The 16845-nt window shown below is 46.5% G+C and overlaps 1 pseudogene; it reads left to right on the top strand.

Annotated features, from left to right (window-relative positions):
- Positions 1–16373, top strand: part of LOC146205221 (uncharacterized) — a 75115-nt pseudogene extending 58742 nt beyond the window's left edge.
- The last annotated feature ends 472 nt before the right edge of the window (positions 16374–16845 follow it).

The raw sequence follows: 16845 nt of genomic DNA, 5'->3' as shown, positions 1-16845 counted from the left end.
GAACGGTGTGAAATACTACCCACATACCGATCAGGCGTCCTGGATGTCACTTTGCAGTCGCTGCAAAGATAAAGTAAGCTCAGGAGGGCGATATAAGTGCAAGTTTAATGTGGTCTTCGCGTCGCAGTACAACGAAATGCGCATTATTTGCTGCACTGCAGATGCATTAACACTCCAGTGACGTCAGCTGAAGGATTAACACTGCGTAATAATAAACGGTCGGTGGAGAAGATGTCGCTCTTAAAGTAAAAGGCTTTGTTTCGGGGACAATGGGGTCTCTCGCTAACAGCTGGCGCTTGAACAGGCCTTCGTACAAGGTCTTTCGCGTAACGCGATCTAAGAATTAAAAAAAAAATCAGTGCCACCGCAGCTCGGCGAAACCAGCTACATAGTTTCCCGCCATGTGGCGCTCCTGATGGTATTTTTAAATTTGTGTTTAATTAGTTAATTGGATAACTATTGCGGTACAAAATCTTTGTTCACTTTAAACTCAGATGCGTTTTATTAAGTTGGAGAGGATTAGAAACAACCGATCCAGTTTTTTGTGCACCGTATGTCTTAGTATTAGTAATACATTTCAAGACGAGCAGGTGAGAGTATTCGCCCTTAGTGGGCGGCCTGTTTTGTTCAGGAGGCCGTGGTCCTTGGCAGTTCGCCGTGGCCTGTATGCCAGCATAAGCTGGTCCCCTGCATACCGGGCCTCCCACTGCCCTTCCGATGGGTGTTGCGCGGATAGTACTTTAATGTCGTCTCCGTAGGGCGCACGGGGTTGGGCACGTTGCAGTGTTGCAGTTGAGTTCATAGCACGAGAAGTACATCCTGCTGTGCATAATAGCGTTGTAAAAGAGTTTGTCTGCAGTTTTGTGTAGGTGACTGCTTCTTTCTTTCTCAGCCTGTGGTGAGCAGGTGGGTAGACACCCCAGTTCAGTCCCAGGTGCTGCAGGATGTTCGTATATATTTTAGGACACAGTCCATCTCTTGCTGCGCGCCCAAGGCGATGCCCGAAGAGCGTGTTTTCGGACCGCATCGTCGGTGGCCGCGTTCCCTGCCAGGCGCTCGTGCCCCAGGATCCAGACGAGCTGAATGCCTGGCCAGCTCATGTTTCGAGCATAGGTTGAGATCCGACCTTTCTTATCGTTTCTGCAGGCCGCCTGGGAAGCGTTCATCCTGCAGAAATTCAGCGAGACAAAGAACGACAGACTAGACGACACGCGCGTGTATGATGCCTCGTCTTTAGCAGGAGTCCGTGTCGTTCGTGGCGAGCGAGTCCTTCGTAGCTCGCAGCACTGATCACGTGTGCCCAAATCCTACGATTATTGGACGCATCCTTGAACCTCATGTCCGGGTCCCTGCTGTATAGGCATTCGTAAAGGATCTGGATCTTGCCTCTCCTTCATCGTTTATGCTCTGGGCACATGTTCTCTAGGATCGCCGCGACCGAGATGGTTTCCCTGAGTTGTGGCGAGATTCCTTCCTTATCCTCGTGTTTGTCCTGGCCTTCCGCGTAGCCCAGCCTTTAGAGGACGGCGCTGCTCGCCTACGCCAGTTTGAGCCTTTCAGTCTGGTTTGCTCTGTATGCTTCAACAAACTGTTCCCGTGGGTTGCAGATATCAAGTCGGCGCAGACTTGCGATAGACATCATTGAGTAGTCCCGTTTTCAGCTTGTATGCATTGCACATGAGTACATTTGGCTTCTATCCGCCTTCCGCAGTCCCATGTAAGGGGTGCTCGAACGAGCGCTTGAACTAGTCTAAGCGTTCCCTGATCTTCCAGCCAGTGCCTTCTACACGTAACTCTATTAACTATAGGTGACTAGAGTGATAGCGTCTTAAAGCCGCAGGAGGGTCGCCTACAAGGTCCTTTTTTTTTTTCAGCACTTAAATAAAGCCCGCCAAATATTTAAAAAAAAAAAAAGCACACACGCGGTCTTCAGCTATCATATTATAACATCTGCCAAACACAGAATAAACGTGCGCTCACAGTCTCGAAGTGAGTGCCCGACGCCGCGGTCGGCATAGTCCTGAAAATTTGTCAGCACATTCTTTCGGGACATGGAAAGCGAGCCATGATCTCCGATGAGGGGTAAGCAGGACACATACAGTCAATTCATATGGAGCTTTTATTGAGCCATCGCATAAAGTGGAAAAAAAAAAACAAGAGAAAAAAATAAAGTTGCGTAGAGTCCCTTCTGTTCATTTGTATCCCTGTGCAGCCCTTCGAGCGGCCGTTCACTTGGGCACGGTTAACACGCACCTTTTATTTGTTCAAAACACAGTTGGTAAAGCTGAAGAATGGTTTAGCGTATGAGCATTTTCACCTCTGGTCGCGTCAGGCAGCACCCAGCGTCGTTTGCCATAAAATTTACTCATTGTGTTAACGGGGTGTGTGACATTATGAGACCACGTGACATGATAGCGGGTTGTGGAGGTATGCTGGTCACGTGACATGGCCGAGCATAGCGGCGGGCTCATCGTGCAGAAGCCGCGCTTGTTTGCGTGCAGACAAGACAGCTCCGCCTGTAAGGTTGGAATGGAGCCAGAATATATACTGTAGTTGAATGTCGCCGCAAGCGGAGAGTGCGACCACGGAAGTGTGTATCTCAACTTCTCAAGACAAGCTATCGGCGGCTGCATAGAGCCAGCTTACGCGGCGCGCAGCCATTAATGTCAATGACAGATGAGAAGCCTTTAGGCCAAGCGGACTTCATGCATTAATGATACGACATTGTCACCGCGTGAAGCGATATATGTCATAAATGTTTCTTGCTGCCCACGAATCCTGGTAGCCGCTAAAATACAATGCAAAATATTTTATGGCATCTTTCAATGGCTGAAACAGAACGTTTGGCGAGTTGGCAATCAATTAAATAGAACAGCGCGAAACCGGTACAATGCGAAAACGCGAGGATGAGCGCTTGCTAACAACTCACGTTCATTGCTTGACTCACGGAAATAAATACATCTTAAATCAAATAAAAGACAAAAACACGCAAAAAACAACAAAAACAAAACATCAGTGGTATACGCGCTGACAATGTGGATGGCGTCACCAACGGCGTCCTTTCGTTGTGGCTGAGAACCTTAATTTTCTTTTTGTTATTGTTACAATTGGGGGGGGAGGGGGGGACTGCGGACGTATGCATCGCTTACTCTTGTGATTTCAGCGGCTTCAAGAATTTCGCGTGTGAGCTGATTACTGCGCTTACATAACACATTTTATTTCTCGAAGAACGGCTTACACGTATTGCTTTCGCAATCCATAGAGTGTATTCCTAGAATTTGATTTAAAAATTTCGTGTTGGGGACAAGACGCTTTTCACCAAATAAAAAGAAATGAACTGCGTATGTAGTAGAAGGCTCACGTGAGGCTGCGTCATGCTTGAATGCTTGAACAAGGCAGCGTAAACAGGGTGCGCGTAGGGGGCTGCTGCCGCTCGCTGAGGACTGGACGAGGAGTTCTGCGATATGATGTCGCGTCGCAAGGTGTCGGCCAACAAGCGGCTGCTCCGAGCAGGTCACTGCCGACTTGTTTGGGGCTGTGACAAGGCGTGCTCACTTCCTATCTTTCATGGCTGAAGGAGTTCTTTTTTTTTCTTATCTTTTACGAAATGCTGAAATTTAGACGTGGTCGAAAATGAGGAGAACGAAATCATGTGGGGCATGGTGAGCGATATAACTGCCCTAGAGCGACGAGTGCTAATACACAAGCTGAGATGAACATTGCACCCAAATAGTGCTAGAATATTTGTCCAAGAGGCAGGACAAAAGGAAAGAACATGTGCTATGACCGGGTATTGACTTCAGATGACAGATGAGCGGATCTATACCGTTTGCTCTCTGCGCAAAAATGAAGATGGTTGTGTAAGCACGGTATATGTCACATCTACTTTTTATCCGCTTAGACATTGCATGTTCTGTTCTTTATTTCCCCGAACAAAAGTTATTTTCCCTTTCCATTTTAATCTGAGCATGCATGCGCAACAAGTAAGCGAGACGAAGTACTAAACACGGGTCCATGCACTTATATAGCTTGAGCTATAAAAGAGCGGCCGATGGTGCGTACGATACATTTTTCATTAGCAGCGCTATTCATCTAGTCTGCAAGCCGTTCAGGACAGACGAGAGCATGTTTCTTCCCCCAACGGAAAGCGCCTTTATGGCACTAAAGAAAAAGCCTAGGAAAAACGGTAAATGCGCCCTTTTTAACCAATTTCTAAGCCAGAAAACACGAATACCTTCATCACTGGCATTAGAGCGTACAAAAACTAGTGTTGAATATACTGTTCAATAGCAACTTTGTAAATTATGGAAGAGACGGACATGAGGAAATTGAATAAGTTTTTTTCAGTACGGTATCCCGCGGGTTAAAAGTTCCCTAATTTTTGAAAATTGATTCCTTTTTTTTCTTTGCGTAATTACTGGTTGACAGGTTAGCCCAAGTAAGTTGGTTACTGTCGCAAAAGGAACCGCGGCAGTGATCGCTCGCTGATGCCGCACCAAGACAAGAAAACTGCAAAATATTCTGACAGTGAACATGACGCTACTGCATTTTAGTAGCAACCAGCAAAAAAAAAAAAAAAAAAAAAAAAAAAAAAAAAAAAGAGATTGTCTCAAGCCTTGGTGGCGGTGGAGATATAATTGGTAGCTTGGGCATGAGTCAAGCGCTCCAATCTTCCCCACAGATGGTGCCTGGGCATCAGTAACTTGTCACACAGTTGTCTAAGCATGGTGTGCCTTCATGCATGAAAATCACGCTTCCTATGACTGAGTGGCACGAATCTTGACGCTTGCGAAGCGTGAGTGATTGCAATATTTTTGTGCGCTTGTTTTAGGCGTACTGGTTCTTCAGGTTTACGTTTCATTGACGTTATATATGATCCATTCCGCTTCACGCATGGAAAGCGTGACAGCCTTCGCCCCCCCCCCCCCCCCCCTCCCTCCTTGTTTATTTAATCTAGGTGACAAAGACGGCTTTCCTTTGTAGCTCTGTGGCTGCGCTTGGGTGGACGGTCATTGAGTAATTACTCCCTGATTACTAATTGGTTGTATTTCTGTTTGCATATACCTTTAACACGCGTATGACGTAATCAGCACTTACGTGCCATGTGGTTTAAGCGTATAAACTCGCGCGATCGCTGATATGAATTAAGTATGCTTCGAAATGGATAGTGAGCCTGGTCCTTCGGGCAATTGTCAGAGGTTGATACACAACGTGCCCTGCGGCATGACCAGAGGGCGAGATGGCAGTGCAACGTCATATACGTCTACCATTTACCAAAGTAAACTACGTCACACTAGAGCTTTCGTACGTTATGCTAGGTTTAGCCACGTTAAACCTCTACATTTTTATTAAGTTTCTAAATTTTGATAAACCAATCCAGTGGCTCTCTGAATGTTCTATACGTGGATATGTCATTCTCGCAGAGCGAGAACCTCGCAGCGAACATGAGAAGAATTAAGTGTATATGAACAGGAGCGCACGTATTAACACCGAACTAATATGAAAAACGAATGCAACAGAAGAGGTTGTGGTTGTGTTCGTTACTTCACCTTTCGTGTCTTTAAATGCGCGCACTCTACGCAAATAAGTTGAGTGATCTAGCCCGTTTACCTTTACTGCCCCGACATTTGTTTTTATATATATTCCGGCCATTTCTACTGACTTTTTAAAATCGTCATTTCCAGCCATGTAAAACGAACAGTATCATGTAATTCTTATATGGGTAGCTGCTGAAATGTAGCACCACGTTCACAGTGAGGATCAAGACACGAATGCTTGGAATAGGCGTAAAAATAATTTTATGCAGAAAGTCTGGCTTGGGTAACCTAAGCAAAATATTATCTTAAGGCGCCAGTCAGCGTGGCACGGAAGGTATTTGAAGCAGTTTTTAAAGCTTTACTGACCTCGCCAAGCCAAGGTCATCGGCGCCGGGAATTTGAGCTCAGGTGCAGATCGAGGAGCCGGCGCCGCGCTTCTTGTCATGCGTGCGCCCGCTCCTCCTCCTCCTCATCCTCCTCCTTCTTCTTCTGCTTCGCCCACACTTCTTTTACACTCACATACAACATGTACTCACCTATGGGGCTGAAACGTGGAGGCTAACCAAGAGGGTTCTACTTAAGTTGAGGACAACTCAGAGGGCTATGGAGCGAAAAATGGTAGGGGTAGCATTCAGAGATAGGAAGCGTGCACAGTGGGTCAGAGAAATAACTCAAGTTACTGACATTCTAGTGGGAATTAAGAAGAAGAAATGGGCATGGGCAGGACATGTAGTGCGAAGAGAGGATAACCGATGGTCGCTTAGGGTAACAGACTGGATTCCAAGGGAAGGAAAGCGTAGCAGGGGGCGGCAGAAAGTTATGTGGGCGGATGAGGTTAAGAAGTTCCCAGGGGTCAAGTGGGTGCAGCTAGCACAGAACCGGGTTAATTGGAGAAATATGGAAGATGCCTTCGCCCTGCAGTGAGTATAGTCAGGCTGATGATGATGATGATGACAGCATTACCTGGCACAATGCAACACGGCCTTCCAGTCCCTTGCCTACCATTTCCCTCCCCCGTCCCCGCTGCCCAACTGGCTCGCCTCCTGATACCTACCCCTTCAAAGGTTAGCAGCCATGGAGGAATTATACCAGAGCAAATCGTGTCTAACCACGCTTAATCGAGCTTCCTCTCTGTAAACTATAGGTTATCTGTATGAGTCTTACCTGGACTTTTTTTCAGTATCTCGAGCAGGGGCATGTAATTCTTCGATATGAGTCAGTACAGTATTCATGACCGCGGAAACAGTGGTCCATTCGGTGTTACCAAAAATCCTCAGTCGATGGTTTCTCAGCAATAGGTGGCCTTTTCCGTACGGTGCAGTGAGGAACACAGTCGTTTTCAGCTACTGCTTGGAATATACTGCTATTTGCTGCCACTGCCTCTGCTATATTCACCTTGAATGACTGCAAGATCAATTTTAGAGGGAACATTGGTCTTCCTTTACAACTGCTGTTTTTACTGCTTTACGTCTTCTGGAAATTTGGCCGGTTCTCCGATTTCTATATATACGAACACACATCTGAACCGTTTGCTTATAGAAAAAATATTTAAGCGGTTGGCTTCATTGACGGGCTAAAGCAAATATGTGAACAAGAATTTTCCAGCTTCTCTTAAGCGGCAAGCTAGCTACTATGGGCATGACATCCTGGTATGAAGACATAAGAGAAACTGTGCTCTACATTTATTATTAGTCTCAGTGTATAGAAAAAAGATCATCTCGGTTATTGATGAAAGTAAGCCTGGCAAAATGCACAAAGTGGTCTTCACGCCGAAATAAAGTAATTAGGTATTTCGGCTGAATCACGCGCAACACAGCACGAATTGTGATGAGGAGTGCGCGGAGCACAGTAAGTAGGTCGCACATCCATGCATCATCGCGAGTCGCCATCGGCACTGGCCGTCGGTGATGAAGAACCATGCTAAATCAGGCACTCCCGACTCGGGATCGTCAGCGCTGCACAGGTGGGCAACAAAACTTTGTTTTGGCCTGGACTCTAAAATACAAGGTGGGCTCGTTCAAAACCCGCGTTCGCGGTCCTTTGACAAAAGCCAGGGAACCCGGAGAAGAAGCTCTGCGCACCCTGCTGCTACCCGTGTTGGTGGCGGTCTCCCCGTTCGCTTCCAGTGCGTGGCCTCTCATCTAAGCAACAGTCCAGCACGTCACTTGGAGTTATAATGAGGACGGAGCCTATACCGTTGGTGTTCAACGCAGTAACTCACAACAATCACAACGTTTAAAAAAATGACATTACTATACTCGTATGGTGATACATCGGATTTCCCATGTTTTCAGAACCCACGGGACAAGCCGGCTTTCCCGCAAATGATTTAGGGGATCTTCCCTCGTTGCCTCCAGAACAGAAGAAAACTATACATGAACATTCGGGCTGTCGTTATTAATACTGATGCAATAATAGTGGTGCAAGTATTCAAAACCGAGACACCCATTTCATCACATTCAAGGGCCCCTTCCCTTGGCTTTCCTAAACGTAATGTCACCTCTAAGTCTTTTCTACTCTTTCTTTTATGGCTCACCAAGATATTTATCTTAAACCACTCTTAAAACGCGAACGCGCCTAAGCAACACTTATCCCATTGCACGCATTAAAGCACGCACCATGGGCAACTAGTTTCCCGCGACGCCATTTTCGAATGCCTGCTCGATAATATAATCACTTGCTCTAACCATCAAATATTTCAGTCTGGCTAATCACCTTTCATAACTCCGCAGAACCGACTTTTCGGCACTGAGCAAGAGATGACTTCAAGAGTGTACAAACCGTACTGCGTTACTGATGCGTCAGCTGTGCCATATCTTGAATGTTGAGTACCTATTGCGTTCTCTCCTATCATTGTTTAATGTTGCACGTCACATTGTTGGTTTTATTTTTCCTTTATGCTTTTTTCTATCTCTTCCGCCACTGCCTCAACTTGTACGCATGCCCACTCTTTTGCAATGCCCCAGGGCCTTTACGGGACAAATATATTGTTACATGGTGGCATGACAAGCGATGGAACACGGCGACACAACAGAAACAGAACGACGTGATGACATGATGATGAAATATGCTTTTATGGCCAGCGGACCTGGCGCGAGCGCTCCGGCCCGCGCCACTGCCCGCTTCGTCATCTTCGTAGCAATATGAAATGAAATGGCGGAGCCTGCTCCACGAGCTCTTCCCAGAAGTTTCCTTTTAGACACGGATTGCACAGCAGTTTCGGCCAAGCTCTTTTGTTGTTTACGGGATTTTTTTCTTACATTTCCGTAGTAGAAAAGTAAATAAAAGAACAAAGCGCATGTTGTGCGTCTCAAGAGGTAGCAAGGTATTATAAACAGGATTTTATTCAAACTCGCAGCGCATACCCAAAGCGCGAAAAGGAACCTGCGACAGCATCATCCGTTACATATAAGCTGCTGGAGAACAATTACTCACACCTGTGTCATCAGCGCCATCAGTGTAAATGAAATGCAATAATATTCTGTCCGTGAAGATCCGTCTCGTTTTGCTCCTGCCGTTGCAACTGCCTTGTTCATGCATGCTTCATCGAAACCTGGCACTGCATATACAACCCAATAAAGGGTGTTAATTGTTTCCTCGCATATTACCGCATTATTCTTCAGCCATGCCAGCAGACGAATAAACTGCATATGATGCCAGGACGGAGGCAGGCCTCTACCTGATACAGCAGGGCTTATCGTTGCTTGCATTAGAAAGCGCAACTTCTTCAGTGCATGTGGCAGTTTATGATCCACAGCAGTGTATGACACTGGCTACCGCTAGATTTAACATTGCGAGAAGGTTGTACAGAAACTCCTCGAATTGAGAACTTTTTTGAAAAAGGCACAACAGGTGTGTGATAACAAGAAGGCTTTTGATATCGAGCCTGTATCTCATTTTCCTTCTGGATCGTGCTGCGATTTCTGCGTGCCTCATTTCTGTGAACTCTGCGCTGTAAACCAGCAACATTTCCCGAATAAATATATACCTTTTGCAAAGTTTCTCATGCAGACTGCTGCACATTATAGTAGTAATCATTGTTATGGGCTCTGCCAGAATAATGAACAGAAATCAGGGCGTGAAGCTGAAGAAGACGTACGTGTCGTGATAGACCACGGCTTCAGTGACCCTTAATAAAATTTCGTGTTTTTACTGTGGCGGATGCATTGAAGCGGCTAACCTATTAGGCTAGCCAAGCCGCCCACGGGAAGAAGGCAACCAAGTGCCCGTCCCACCTGGTAAAAGCTTTATATTCGATGTGGTTCAAGAGTTAGGTCTTCTAGACCCACGTTAAGCATTTGTGCTGATGAAGCGTGAAGCCTTGAAAAACAATGACTCCCCCCCTCGTCACTGCTGCTACCTCTGTAAGTGCGTCGGCAAGTGCCGGGCCGTGTTCCCCCACTGTACCCTCAGTACTTCAACTCACGACACTATACCAGGCGAAGTTCCAAGGCGCCCACTGAAGAAACGATAGTGGGTGGCGCCAGAAACAATAATAGGAACGTAGTGTGTACCATCACAACCTTAACAAAACTTGCACCCAACCCGATTCACCAGGAGTATGCTAGAATTGAACACACTAACAGAACTTCTCGAAGAGCGCAACAAAAATGAAAAAAGAAAGTACGTTATGCCCGTTGCAATCGTATGTGAAGTGACAGCACAGACACCGAAAACGATAGATACCCTCAGTGGCGCTACACGACAATAACTACTAACAATACTACTAGACCACACCGACCAACTACTAGACAACTAGACCAAACCGACAACTTGACCGGTGTTTAGATCCAGGAACCTGTATAGCTTATACGGACGCTTTGGCCATTGAAAAGGGCGTAAGGACGGCAACTGCCATCCCGACACAATCTGAGTTAATAACACATCGGGAATTAGTCATGGACCACGAAGGCTCGCTGGTGATGCCATGGGATCGATATATATACTACAGCGGGAATAACAGAAATCCGTAGTTGCGCAGGCACCTTAACGCCGAAACCCGAATTCAAATATTCGGAAAAAGTTAGCATGTACCTCTTAACTAAACATTAGCCAAGAACTACATGCTCTCTATAAGAAAGTAAAAGAGCGTATTCAGATGCAAAGGAGTGCCAGGACACATGAATATGTTCAGAACCTGGGCTAGAGGAAAGAATGCGTCCTTACACATTATGACCCAAATTCAGATGTCTCTCCCAAGACTTCCCTTTCGATCCCTTCTTTAGTATCCCCGCCATGACTCCCTCTTTAAGGAGGAGTACACGTGCCTTGATTATTTCGCTCACTACCCCCCTACTCTCCTAAACTAAAAAAAAATATGTAGGTGTCTTTCACAAGGATTAGTGCATGGGCGGCCCTCATCCTTACGATTAAAAGCCGATGGGGCTCTCAAGAAGACGCAGTACCAAGCACATGTCCTAAATTTTCCACGCCAGCCGCTGAGATGTATCTTCGCCACTTATTATGGACGTGCCCTGCAAAGCAGAAAGGAACAAGACGCTTGCAGGAAGTCGGATGTACGGCTGCTAGGGAGGAAGACCTGCCCCTGTGGCTAGCCTGATCTAGCTTATCGACAGCCTCACCATCTGTCGCATAGCAAGTCATCGAAATAAAAAGATTTGTGGGAAGAACTTCGAGACTAGCAAAGTATTTCAAGTGAAATCGGTGTTTTTAAACCGTTTTCGCCAGAGCAATTTCCCAGAAATGCTTATCGAGAATAAAAATGCATAAATATACTAAAACGAAAACAGACTAAATGAAAGTAATTTATTAGCAGCAGATAATTTTTCGAAATTCAATTTCACGATTTCGTCACACGAGCTAACGCGTGACAAATTTTTCAGCGGCAGCTTGCTCCCTTAGTTCTGAATCATGCTTCTTTTCACAGGTTTGCTCGTGAGGCACCTAATATGCCAGTCCTTGGTTTCTGCTGGCAGCCTTCCTAAACAAGATTTGACTGCAGCATGCAAAACTTTTTAACACAAAAGATGGCATTCTTATTTTGTGGCTTTGCCTTGGCTTTCGTGCCTGTTCAGATCAGTTGTCCTTGAACGTCGGGCTTTCTCGCGGTTTTTCTGTACAGCACTCCTGTCAGATCACTCGTAGATATGATCGTAGATCGTAGATCACACTCGTAGAGCGGCGATGACGTCTACCTGTGCGCTTTCGACCGGCACTGCACTTTGAGGACTTGGAGCGAGAGTGGCACCGCTTCTTGGACGCTCGCTTGTCTGAGGGTACGTCGGACAGAGGACCTGGACAGAGACCTGCGACGGGATCGAGAGCGACGCTGTCCGCCCCCGCTGGTTCGCGACCAGTGACGTCTGCTTCGGCGTCGCGTACTCCGATGTTTGCTCCTTGAATGGCGGCGGCGCCTGCGCGTACTCGGGAGATGTTGGATGATGACGTCTCTGTAGATGTGTCAGGAGAGTGGGCCCTCCTTCGGATGTTTCTCTTACGGTCACTGGTAAAAGGGTCAGTTGCCTCGCTTTCAGAAACATTAGCCGCCTTTTTGACAGACCGGTTCTTGTTGGCACGGGCAGACTTTTTCTGCAATGCTGACGTTCTTGAAGATGAAGCTCTGTCTTTCTTTGCGTGATCCTTGGGCCTCACTGGTTGCTTCCGAAGAGGGAGTTGAACATTCTGGCGGCCTGTGATAGGTATTTTCGGTGACGCAGCTGCCGCAGCCTTTGCTTTCTTCCGCGGGATCGTCTGGAGTTTAGCCCGAACGGATCTCGCCTTGGGCTCACCGGAGTCGCTCTCCTTGGGGTTCAACTTTCGCTTTGGTGCTCTCCTGGAACGCCCGGACTCGAGGTTCTCCATGGTACGTTCAGGTCACCCTCCGCGGGAAGGTTAGGGTTACTCCTGCGGTGATTCCGGCGCTCGTCCTCGAAGCTACCGGCCAACCAGTGACTGGACTCAGCTTCGTGAGTTAGGCGAAACGATTTCGCCGAGCGTACTTTCGCCCATCGGGGCAAAAAGCTGGGGAGCCGGCCACGGCGGCAAAGCCCGACAGCGCCGTTGGCGAACGGGGCCGCAGCCAAGGGCGCTGCTGCGCGTGGCACGCGAGCGCGGCTGCTTTCTTGTCCTTATTTTCTTCTGGTTGCGTTACCGTTGCAGCTCATATCCACGTGGAATGGAAAAGAAGTTGTATAGGGATAAAATCATTGCATTTCAAAAACCATTTTCAAGCCACTAAATTAAACAAGTTCTATTCAAACTGTAAATTCTCATGAAACTGCAGCTTACTGCCCTTTCATGGCAGGTATACGTGTTCACACGAAAACCAGATTGGTTCCCATTCGCTCACTTTTCACAGGAAAGACAATGTGAAATTTATTGCGCAAGGGGCAAAACAACAACAATATAGTGCCGCTCATTTATCAATTCTTTATTAATATTGCCCTGCGTTGGCACTTCGCCGGTCTCCGCTATACGTTGCGTTTAAGAGACACTCAAAACAAATTTTAGTCGGCCTATATTCGGCCTATATGAATAAATGACAGAGTTCTAAAGGCTTAAAGAGTATTTTCACTGACATCATAGCTTTCGTAATCTAGCAAAGCTGAAAGAAAGTCTGGCGATACCTAATTACAATGCGCTAAGAAGGATATAGAACTGAAGTATAAAGTCCAGTCGGCCTGATCCTTCTCTTGCGTCACTGCTACTTGACGTATGCGCTGAATCTTTGTAACCGCCGACACTTCGTCTTCAGCGACAAACTTCCGCTGTCGTGCTCATACGCTCACGGTCATTTTTCCATACAGTAGACGCACACGGTTTTGATTCCACCCCATTCCCAGGTGGTACATGCCGCTGTATACACACGCCTGTTCACAACCAAGCACACCTGCGCACTGACGCCGAGCCCGCAGCCGTGCTCGGTTATGCCATGTGGTCTCATTACGTCCCACTTTGGGTCGACCAGTCAGTGGATTCAATGGCAGACGCCGAACTGAGTGTTTTTTCCCTGATGAAGCTTTTAATAGTTGGTTTCTGGGGTTTAATGTCCCAAAGCGACTCAGGCTATGAGAGATGATATCGATCTTTTAATGATATCGAACTTAAGGCGCCGCTTGCTGCCTTGGCGCTTCTAACCTCCGGTACTTTCATGTTTGTTCGCTGACAGGTGTCGGGTCAATTTCGACCGACGACAGCTCTGTAGAAGTGCCTGAGAGCGGGCTTGCCGTTCGATGGCCTTCTTATCGCGATCGCTCGAAGGAGCAGCCACCTCACTTTCAGAGACTTCTGCCGTTTTTATCATTTTTTTTTCTGAGCGACACCTGGCGACACTAGGCTCTTTCTGCAACGGTTATATGCCTGAATAGCAATCACCAGCTTTCGATTCATCAGTGGGCGCCATGGGTTGCTGCGGTGCAAGGAGTTTATTCCTACGGCTGCTTTTACTGTAGGTTTCTCAGGCGCCGGGTCCACAGTGTCTTCGTTTACCGTTGAGTTGTTCCGGGTTCGTCTGGGCTTGGGCTCAACGGGGCGCTCTACTTCGGGGTCGACCTTTGTTTTCGCACGGGCGCGCGTCACACACACCATGATCGGTTCTGGTCACTCTCCGCGGAAAGCTTAGGTTCGCGCCTAGGTGATTCCAGCAGTTGCTGTAGAAGCCACCGGTAAACCACGGGCCGGACCAAGGAGGTTATAAAAAAAATAAAAAAAAATAATAAAAAAAAAACACATGCTGTAGTGGAAGTCGCCTATGCCGGCCAATGGGCTGGGGTGAAGTCTGCGGCCGCCATCTTGAGGGGGGCAAGAAGAGGCCTGTCAAGCGCTTCGGAGTGTTGTCTGCCGGCGTTGCCAGTGTGTGTCAAGTTCTTAAAGGAATTTTAAGTTCTGATGCCATGCTGTGGGCTATCAGGCGAGCCATACTGGACCTCTCCGGAGTCGATTTGAACCACCTGTATTTTTAAAGATCTTGAGGATATCCGAGTACTGGGACGTTTTTAGCTCTGCTCAGTGCAAAAGACGCCGCTCAACCTCCATATCAAACCTTTCAGTCAAACCGCAGCTACGCTAGTATTACAGAGCTGCGTAGCTACGTCGAGTATAATAGCACTGGAATAATTGCACGTATTAATTAAACACTGTGAATTAACTAACTGTTATTAAAATTTGGAGTTTATGTGACATAATCGAGTGATATGTCATTAGGTAGCTTATGTCGAGTATAATTGCACTAGCCTAATTCTAGGTCCTACTTAATTACTGCTAATTAGGTAATTGTGAATAAAAATGAATATCCATGCTATAGCTACAAGTAATATAACTTATGCCAAGTGTAACTGCATTGGACTAACTGCACGTCATATTTAATTACCGTTAATGAGGTTATTGTGATTAGAAATTGAAATGTATGCTATCTTTCAAGTCATATATCATAGCGCAACTCATATAGAAAGGGCACGGCAGCTGGACTTGCGCACAGATGGATATTCCGCTTGTCTTCCTCGTGCAGATCATCGCCAGCCTGCTGGTGATACCGTCGGGATGCCAACAACCACGTCAGCATTTCCAGCCCGAACATGTGCAAGTGCTACGGAACGACAATTTTGCAACGCCCCCGGTCCTACGATCCACGGATGAATTTTGGCACCTACCATCGCCAACGACTAGCGGCAGCGACTGTGTGGCCTTCAAGCCATGCGGAGCGGCGCTGCAAGCTTCTTGGACTATAAAAGACATGAACGAAGGATTTCGAACCAAAGGGCACGGCAGCTGGGCTTGCGCACAGATGGATAATCCGCTTGTCTTCCTCGTACAGGTAAGAAAGCGCTTTGGGAAATGTTTTCGATCTAGCGAGCATTGCCTTGTTGTGCTGCCGTGCCCTGCGGTACTTCTTGACACAGTGTGCGATGTGGTGCACGTGATGAAATTGTTAGTGCTTGCGGGTGACGTTGAGAGTAATCCTGGGCCTGACATGGCAGAACTTTCGCAACAGTTACAGAATATAGCAGATGACATAAAGACAATAAAAGAAGAAAGGTTAACATCAATAGACAACAAACTAGAACGCCTTACTCTCCTTGAAGACAAACTTTCGTCATGTACCGATCATATTGCCAATCTTCAACAGGTCGTATTATCTCTGGAATTAAAGCTAGACGATCTTGAGAATCGCTCCAGAAGATCAAATCTTATTATTTATGGCATCCCTGAAGAGGAAGAAGAAAATAGCGAATCCCTGGAGCGAACTGTAAATGAAGAAGTTTTGAAAGAATCCCTAAAACTGGAAGAAGTTGCAATAGAAAGCATTCACAGACTAGGTAGACCAACGGAAAACAAAACAAGGCCTGTAATACTAAAGCTTCTAGATTTCAGGGAAAAAACGAACATTTTGCGCAACTGTCACAAATTAAAGGGCACCGAGTTTAACCATAAGTGAAGATTTTTCGCTTCGTGTCCGCGAAATCAGAAAAAAGCTATGGAAATACGGGAAACCAAGAAAAGATCGCGGCGAGAAAGTGTCGCTGGTTTACGACAAACTAAAAATAAACGGTGAACTTTATTTTTGGGACAACGAAAATTGTGAAGTGTTACCAGTTGCAGCTCCTCCAGTTACACCTTCACTAACCGAGACAAAAAACCAAAACACAGGTATACGGACTCTACGCTCGCGCCGTCCACAGCGTCCCAAATAACCTTCGTGAACATTAATGCGCGTAGTATTATCAATAAGGTCGGTCCCCTAGAATCCTTATTATTAGGTTTAAAGCCAGAATTCATGGCGATAACTGAAACATGGCTAACAAAAGAAATTAAAGACTTTGAAGTAATTCCCCCAAATTATTCCATATCACGCAAAGACAGGCCGACGCGAGGCGGAGGCGTGGCATTATTGATAAGAAAAGATATAAGTTTCCTTACGTTACCTGAAGTTGAAGGGGTAGAAGCTATCTTTTGCAAACTCTGCTTTTCTGATTCTACCATCGTTGTGGGTTGCGTCTATATTAGTCCTTGTTCTGATCCTATCAAACTCCAATCATTGTATACGTATATGCAACATCATGTTAAGGGGGCAAGACTAATACCTTTAGGTGATTTCAATCTTCCTGATATTAACTGGAACACCCTGCATCATAATTCACCTTGCGTCGATGTTGTTTTTGATATAATGCTTTCTTTTAACCTTTCGCAAATCGTAACAGAACCCACACGTGTACAAGGAACCAGCTCCAACATTCTAGATTTAGTTTTCCTGAGTAGTCATTTCCCCTGTCAAGAAACCAATGTGGAAATTTTAAATGGCCTGTCTGACCCCAAACTAATAATGTGTTCTGTCCCGCATCACTATAATGCA

The sequence above is a fragment of the Amblyomma maculatum genome, chromosome 1 (assembly GCF_055883805.1).
Source record: "Amblyomma maculatum isolate TAMU_Amacu chromosome 1, ASM5588380v1, whole genome shotgun sequence".
NCBI lineage: Eukaryota > Metazoa > Arthropoda > Arachnida > Ixodida > Ixodidae > Amblyomma > Amblyomma maculatum.
This window is presented reverse-complemented; position numbering and strand designations above follow the sequence as displayed.